At 49.4% G+C, this 7,491-nt stretch overlaps 1 pseudogene; it reads right to left on the bottom strand.

Moving 5' to 3' along the window:
• Window positions 1-6,290: 6,290 nt before the first annotated feature.
• Window positions 6,291-7,235, bottom strand: LOC116819429 (olfactory receptor 2B8-like; annotated as a pseudogene).
• Window positions 7,236-7,491: the final 256 nt, after the last annotated feature.

Below are 7,491 nucleotides of genomic sequence, written 5' to 3'. Positions count from 1 at the left end.
GGAGTGGGCCCTTATGGCAGAGTGTAGGTGGGGAAGAGCCCAGGCATCCATTCTCTCAAAGGCAGAATAGAATCATAGAATATCAGGGTTGGAAGGGACCTCAGGAGGTCACCATGTCCAACTCCTGCTCATTGCAGGACCAATCCCCAACTAAATCATCCCAACCAGGGCTTTGTCAAGCCTGACCTTAATAACCTCTAAGGAAGGAGATTCCACCACCTCCCTAGGTAACCCATTCCAGTGCTTCACCACCTCCTAGTGAAAAAAGTTTTTTTCTTAATATCCAACCTAAACCTCCCCCACTGCAACTGAGACCATTATTCCCTTTGTTCTGTCATCTGTTAGTCACTGAAAAAGTCTAGATCCATCGTCTTTGGAACCCCTTCAGTAGTTGAAAGCAACTACAAATCCCCCCCATTCTTCTCTTCTGCCATGTGCTCCAGCCCCCTACTCATTTTTGTTGCCCTCTTACTGGACTCTTTTCTAATTTTTCACATCCTGTTCTGTTAGTGTGGGCCAAAACTGGACACAGTATCCAGATGAGGCCTCACCAATGTCGAATAGAGGGGAATTGAGCATTCCCTCGATTTCGGCTGGCAATGCCCCTACTTATACAGCCAAAATGCCCAGTTAGCCTTTTTTGGCAACAGGACACACTGCTTGACTCATATCCAAGCTTTTTGTCAACTGTAACCCCTAGTCCTTTTCTGCCAAACTGCTGCCTAGCCAATTCGGTCCCTAGTCTGTAGAACGTGCATGGGGACTCTGTTCTGTCTAGTGCAGGACTCTTGCACTTGTCGTGGTTGAACCTCATCATGTTTTCTTTTGGCCCAATTCTAATTTGTCTAGGTCCCCTGTATCCTACCTCTACCCTCCAGTGCTCTACAACTTTCTCCAGTTTAGTGCCATCTGCAAACATTGCTGAGGGTGCCAATCCACACGATTCTCCAGCATCATTAATGAAGATATTGAACAAAACAGGCCTTCAGGGACGACCTTGGGGCACTCTGCTTTGATACTGGCCTACCAGCTAGATATGGAGCCATTGATCACATACCCGTTTTGAGCCCGACGACCTAGCCAGCTGGGTCTAATCTGCCTTATCAGTCCATTCATCCAGCCCATACTTCTTTACTTCTGGCAAGAATACTGTGGGAACCATATCAAAAGCTTTGCTGAAAGTCAGGAATAACACATCCACTGCTTTCCCCTCACCACAGAGCCAGTTATCTCCTCATAGATGGCAATTAGGTTAGTCAGGTATGACTTGCTTTTGGTGAATCCATGCTGACTGTTCCTGATCACTTTCCTCTCCTCTAAGTGCTTCAGAATTGATTCCTTGAGGACCTCTCCATGATTTTTCAGGGACCAAGGTGAGGCTGCCTGGCCTGTAGTTCCCCGGATCCTCCTCCTTCTCTTTTTTAAAGATTGGGCCACTACATTAGCCCTGTTTTCTAGTTATCTGGGACCGTCCCTGATCGCCATGAGTTTTCAAAAATAATGGCAATGTCTCTGTAATCACATTCTGCCAACTCCTTTAGCACCCTTGATGCAGCGCATCTGGCCCCATGGGTACTTGTCTCGTCCATTTTTTCTAAATATGCCTGAACCACTTTTTCTCCCACAGGGCTGGTCACCTGTCGCCCTATGCGTTGCCCAGCTCCCAGTAGTCTGGGAGCTGTCCTTGTTCATGAGACAGAGCAAAAAAGCTTGAGTACGTTAGCTTCTACCATTCTCTGTCACTAGGAAAACGTTGCCTTCCCTCATTCAGTAGGGCCCACAACTTCCCTTGCTTTCTTCTTTCTTGCTAACCATAACCTGTGAAGCTTCTTGTTGTTACTCTTAACATCCCTTGCTAGCTTCAACTCCAATGTGATTTGGCCTTCCTGATTTCACTCCTCATGCCTGAGCAATTATGGTTTATACTCCTCCCTGGTCATTTGTCCAATCTTCCACTTCTTGTAAGCTTCTTTCTTGTGTTTAAGATCAGCAAGGATTTCACTGTTAAGCCACGCTGGTCGTCTGCTGTATTTACTATTCTTTCTACACATCGGGATGGTTTGTTCCTACAACCTCAATAAGGATTTTTTAAAATACAGCCAGCTCTCCCTGGACTCCTTTCCCCCTCATGTTATTTTCTGAGGGAATCCTGCCCATCAGTTCCTTGAGGGAGTCAAAGTCTGCTTTTTTGAAGTCCAGGGTCCATATTCTGCTGTTCTCCTTTCTTCCTTGTGTCAGGATCCTGAACCCGACCATCTCATGGTCACTGCCTCTCAGGTTCCTATCCACTTTTGCTTCCCCTACTAATTCTTCCAGTGACAGGTTGGCAGCTGTTTGGGGAGGCTTAGCTTCTCCTAGCCTGTTATAGTGGTTGCCCAGGGGTGCTTGGCCTGACTCTGCCTTGATGTGTGGCATGGGAACGTGTCCTACTGCAGTGGAAGAAGTAACGCAGCCCTCCCCAGAAACCTTCGGCAGAGGATTACAGACTACCTTCCAGGAAAGTTTCCTTGAGATCTATATGGAGGATTCATGGGACATCCTTGTAAACATATATAAACTTTTCTGCAGGGCCCCCTCTGCCTAGCTGTACAGGAGAATGAGAAGCAGATATCAACTGTACCTCTATTGTTTTGTTGACTACGTCTTCTAGCCTGATCAAAGAAGAGTAAATGAACAGATGTGTCCCTGCGATATCAAAGCAAACTGCATACTTACCAGAGGTTCCTTCCTCTGCATCAAGCTCGCTTGTGCTGGATTGTAGGAGCAGCCTTGAGGTTTCCCATATATAGGGCCCCTAGATTAGGAATTTCCAGATTCTAGTTCACTGAGCTGACCCTCCATGGGAACAAGGTACGTAAAGGTATGTTTGTGGTTCCATCGTTGCAGGATTGGGGCAGAGGATCTGATGCAATGCAATAGGAGAATGAGATGCACTGGGGCCTTGGAAGAGCAGGCTGAGTGCTGTTTTCAGGAATGCTGTGTTTTTCACAGGCCTGCTGGGAAGCAGAGAATAGCTGCACCGCATTGCCATGAATTGCCCTACACCCAGACCCATCTCTCTCACTGCGTCCCCCAGCTCACCCCTGTGATGTGATGGGGGACAGGAGCTAGGTAGAGTGTGGTCCTTCTGTCAAGGATTCCACTGGGGCATGAGCCTTGGTTTCCCATCTGTAAAATGGGAATAACAATCCTAATCTCTGTCCTAAAGCACTTTGAGATATGGCTATTATTGCAGGAGGGCCATCAGATGCGGTGGGACAACTGTGAAATCACTGCTGCCCTCTCCTGGATAGAGTCTGAACTGCTCACCTGTGTGCCAGAAATTCCTTATCTCCAGCATCTGGGCTATTGGAGCAGAAGGGTCCGGGTGCTGAAACTTTCATCCATTAAATTCTGCAAAACTATGGCAGTGGCAATCACAAAGACCTTGCTGGCAGGGGGTGGGGCATGCCCTGAGTAGGCATAACTCTTGGCACCTGCTGAGTGGGGAGAGAGGGACATTATTTAAGGAGAAGGTTGAACTAGGGAAGGCAGCTTTGTCACCAGGGTCCTGTGGACCTGCTGTTTTGTCCCAGCAAAGGAACTGGATCATCAGCAGGGATCCACTCAGGGAACTTCAGCCCCAGTGGCGAGGCCCTTCATTACCTGAGCTAAAGGAGCAGCTCACTCTGTGCTGCGTTAGGAGGCTGTTGTAGTTATGGTGGCTGGCTGCTGACTCGAGGACTGTTTAAGGGAAGCTTTGCAAAAGCAGCCAGTGATTTGGTGCTGAGTGTGACACGATTGTCTCCTGATATTTGGTTTTCTGAGAGCTGCAGCTTCTGGATGCACATGGTTACAAGAGGATCCTGGCTATCATTTTGAAAAGGAAATGTCTGGCTTTCGTTATATGGAGATAGCCTGAGAACATGGCCCGAGTATGGCCTCAAGGCTCAGAAACCAAAAGGAAAAGAAAAAGAACCCACAGGTGTCAGGGGCGACAAATTCTTATTAAAAGTGTGTGTGGGGACTCGGGGCCCCAGCCGCTCTGTGGCCCTGCCTCTGCCCCTCCTCTTCTCCCCAAGGCCCTGCACTGGCCAAGCCAGAAACTGGGCCTGGGAGTCTGGGTCCCTCCACTTGTCTGGGATGGTGGGCCTGAGAGCAGCCCCCAGCCTGTGTTCTCACCCCATGGACTCCCACCCAGGGCAAGTGAAGAATCTGCAGCTCTGCACAGCTGCCCCCATGGCTCTTACCCCGACCTGGCTCTGACTTCCAGCCTGGCCTGGGGGCGAGGCCTCGGGGGTCAAAGAGCCACAACTAGGTTATGGTAAGAGGGGGGAGCCATGTACCCTTCACCTGCCCTAGACAGGGAGCCCAGAGAGGTGGGGACAAGAGCCAGGTGCTGCTCTCAGGTCTCCCCTCCCTGGGCAAGTGGAGAGTCTGCATCTCCCCATAGCTGCTGGAGCTCCCCAGGCCACTCTTACCTGGACTGGGCTCCAGCTTCTGGCCTGGCTAGGGAGTGGGTCCTCAGGGGGAAGAGGAGGAACAAGGGGCTGGGCCAGGGATGAAAAGTGTGGGGGGGTCATGACCCCTTGCCCCCCTGCCCCGCTCTGGCACCCCTGACAGGTGTGGCCCATAGGGTTAGCTTAGCCTTCATCATATTCAGCTGTAATACAAGGACCCTATAGATCTGTATCCTGTAAATCATTAGCTTAAGCAAGTTAGCATAAGTATAGTCAAGTATAGTAGCCTGTGAACTTTGGCCTAGCTAAATGGTCTGACAGTTATCCTCAGATTTTGGGGAACTCAGACTAGCTTGCTCAGTGGCAGGAGTTCGACCTTAATGGTGAATGGCAATGTCAGGAACATGGCAGTAATAATTGCAAACTGGCTTAAGCAAGAAGTGATGGGTATGATAATCAGTTAAAATGGTATTAACATGTTAACCTACAGGCTAAGAACAGCTCAAAATATTTTACATGAGGAAGTTAGATTTGGGCACGGAAGGCTGAGCATTAGCATGAATATTCATGATGGTGTGCAGGCCCTATGATAGGGCAAACCACCAGGTGGCGTGAAGTTTTTGGTTTTAGCTTAGCTTGGCTTCTTCCATCATTTAACCCTTCAGCTCTGCCATCAGTCTAGAGCCTTGAGGAACTGGCCCATTGGACTCATTCGGCATGCCAGGGACAGGGCTGTTCCTTCGTCTTTTGCCATCAGGTTCTCAAGGAAGGGTGTAAGAAGGCAGATTTAAGTGCATATGCCAAGAATGATACCACAGATATCTCCAGTACTGTGTTATTCCTATCTGTTTCTGTGGCTTGGAGATTTCCTGGCTTTGTTCATTATTTTAATAAAGATCTCTATGCTTTTACGTTGTCCTCATTGTGTCATGCACCACAAGCCTGCCGACAAGGTACAAGTCATTGGCTTTAATGCTGTGTAGCCTGATTTGGGGACTAGAACCATATGAACTTCTGATCAATTGGCAAACCATCCAAATGTTATTAACCTTTAAAAGGGTCAGGCAACTTCAGTTATAAATTAATAACATCTCATGCCTCCAGGAGCTTTAAGGAAAATGACAAATACTGTGAGCCTGGTAATAAAATTGTGTGGGCAGTACTGTGTGTGGGCCCATGGAGGGGGACTCAGAAGATTGAGGTTCTATTCCCAGCATGCTTCTAACTTCCCATGTGAATTACACCAAGTCACTTCACTTCTCTGTGCCTCAGTTTCCCCATTCACCTTTTCTCTGTTTGGAGCATGAGCTCTTTGGGGCAGGGACTATCTCTCTCTGTGTGTCTGTGCAGTGCCTGGCACAACCCTGATATCAGCTGCTGCCTCTTTCCAATCAAAATAAAAATAAATAAAAATAATCTGTTTGGCCAGGAGAACAGGGATAGTTCCTAGAGGTACAGCTCGGATGGTGTTGACTGTATGGGAAGGCAGAGGGAAGGGATGTTGTGTGAGCTGACAGAAGGGTTGTGTGGGGTGGGAGAGGGCAGGCAGGTTGTTTGTGTGGGAGGGTAGGGCAGGTTTATTCTATGGGGTGGTGTAAGGATTGTGTATGGTAGGATAGGGAAGGTAGGTTGTATATGGGATGGGAGAGGAGTTGCATGGGATAGGAGAGGGAAGGCAGGTTGTGGGGCAGATTATGGCAGGTTTTCTTTGTAGAGTGGGAGAGGACAGAAGGATTGTGTGTGTGGAGAAGTCTGGAGCTGTGGAGAGAGCAGAAGGCTCCACATGGGCACAGAAGAGGTTACAGTAGTCATGAGAGATACAGATGGTTCTGTGCCAATTGCTAACCCAGATCAGGTCCCCTTGGCAGTGGGGTTCCTCCCTAGCACCCTATGCAGGGCCCCATGCACCTCCTTGTTCCTTAGTGTGTAGATGAGGGGGTTGAACATGGGGGTCACCAAGGTGTAGAAGGGGAGACCATCTTGTCCCGGTTCTGGGAGTGGCTAGATGGAGGCTGTAGATACATGGAAATGCCTGTGCTGAAAAAGAGCAACACCATGGCTAGGTGGGAGGTGCAGAAGTTGAAGGCCTTGAACCTGCCCACGGCTGACTGAATCCATGGCAAGGCAGTGCCACTGTACCCATAAGAGACCAGGATGAGGCATAGTGGCACCAGCAGGAAGATCACCGAGCTGGCAAAGATCTTGGATATGTTGGCAGAGGTGTTGGCACAGGCCAACTTGAGCAAGACTGGCACCTCGCAAAAGAGGTGGTCTATCTGGTTTCACCTGAACCTGGGCAGTCTCAGCATTAGGATGGTATGCATGGTGGAGTTGCTGAAGCCACACAACAAGGCAGTGGCTGCCATCTGCAGGCAAAGACGGTGGCTCATGATGGCCGTGTAGCGCAGTGACTGGCAGACAGTGGTATAGTGGTCTTAGGCCATGATGGCCAGCAGGAGGCATTCAGTGCAACCCAGCGAGAAGGAGATGTAGAGCTGGGCCATGCAGCTGACCCAAGAAATGGATTTGTGATTGCTACTGAAGTTCACCAGCATCTGGGGTCCAATGCTGGTGGTGTAGCAGAGGTCCAGGAAAGAGAGGTTGCTGAGGAAGAAATACATGGGCGTGTGGAGATGAGGGTCTGGCCATGAGACCACGATGATGATGATGTTTCCAAGCAAGATTATGGTGTAGCAGATAAAGATGAGCACAAAGAGCAGCATCTCCAACTGGGCTGGTCAGACACCTCTACAGGATGAATTCCCCCAAGGAGCTTTGGTTTCCATCTTCCTGTGACCTTTTGCCATACATCACCTGAAGGGACCAGCTTTTTTGCCACGCCAAGCGGCGAAGTGAAAAAAAAAACAACAAAAAAAAGATAAAGCCACGATCGGTGGCACTTCAGCTGCAGCTCCACCATTGCCGCTTCATTCTTTGGCAGCAATTTGGTGGTGTGTCCTTTCCTCTGAGAGGGACTGAGAGGCTTGCCGCTGAATTGCTGCCGAAGACCCGGACGTGCTGCCCCTTTCCATTGGCTGCCCCAAGCACCTGC

This window comes from Chelonoidis abingdonii, chromosome 13, assembly GCF_003597395.2.
Source record: "Chelonoidis abingdonii isolate Lonesome George chromosome 13, CheloAbing_2.0, whole genome shotgun sequence".
NCBI classification, from domain to species: Eukaryota; Metazoa; Chordata; order Testudines; family Testudinidae; genus Chelonoidis; species Chelonoidis abingdonii.
Note: the sequence above shows the minus strand (reverse complement) of the source record. Positions and strands in the feature narration are given on the sequence as shown.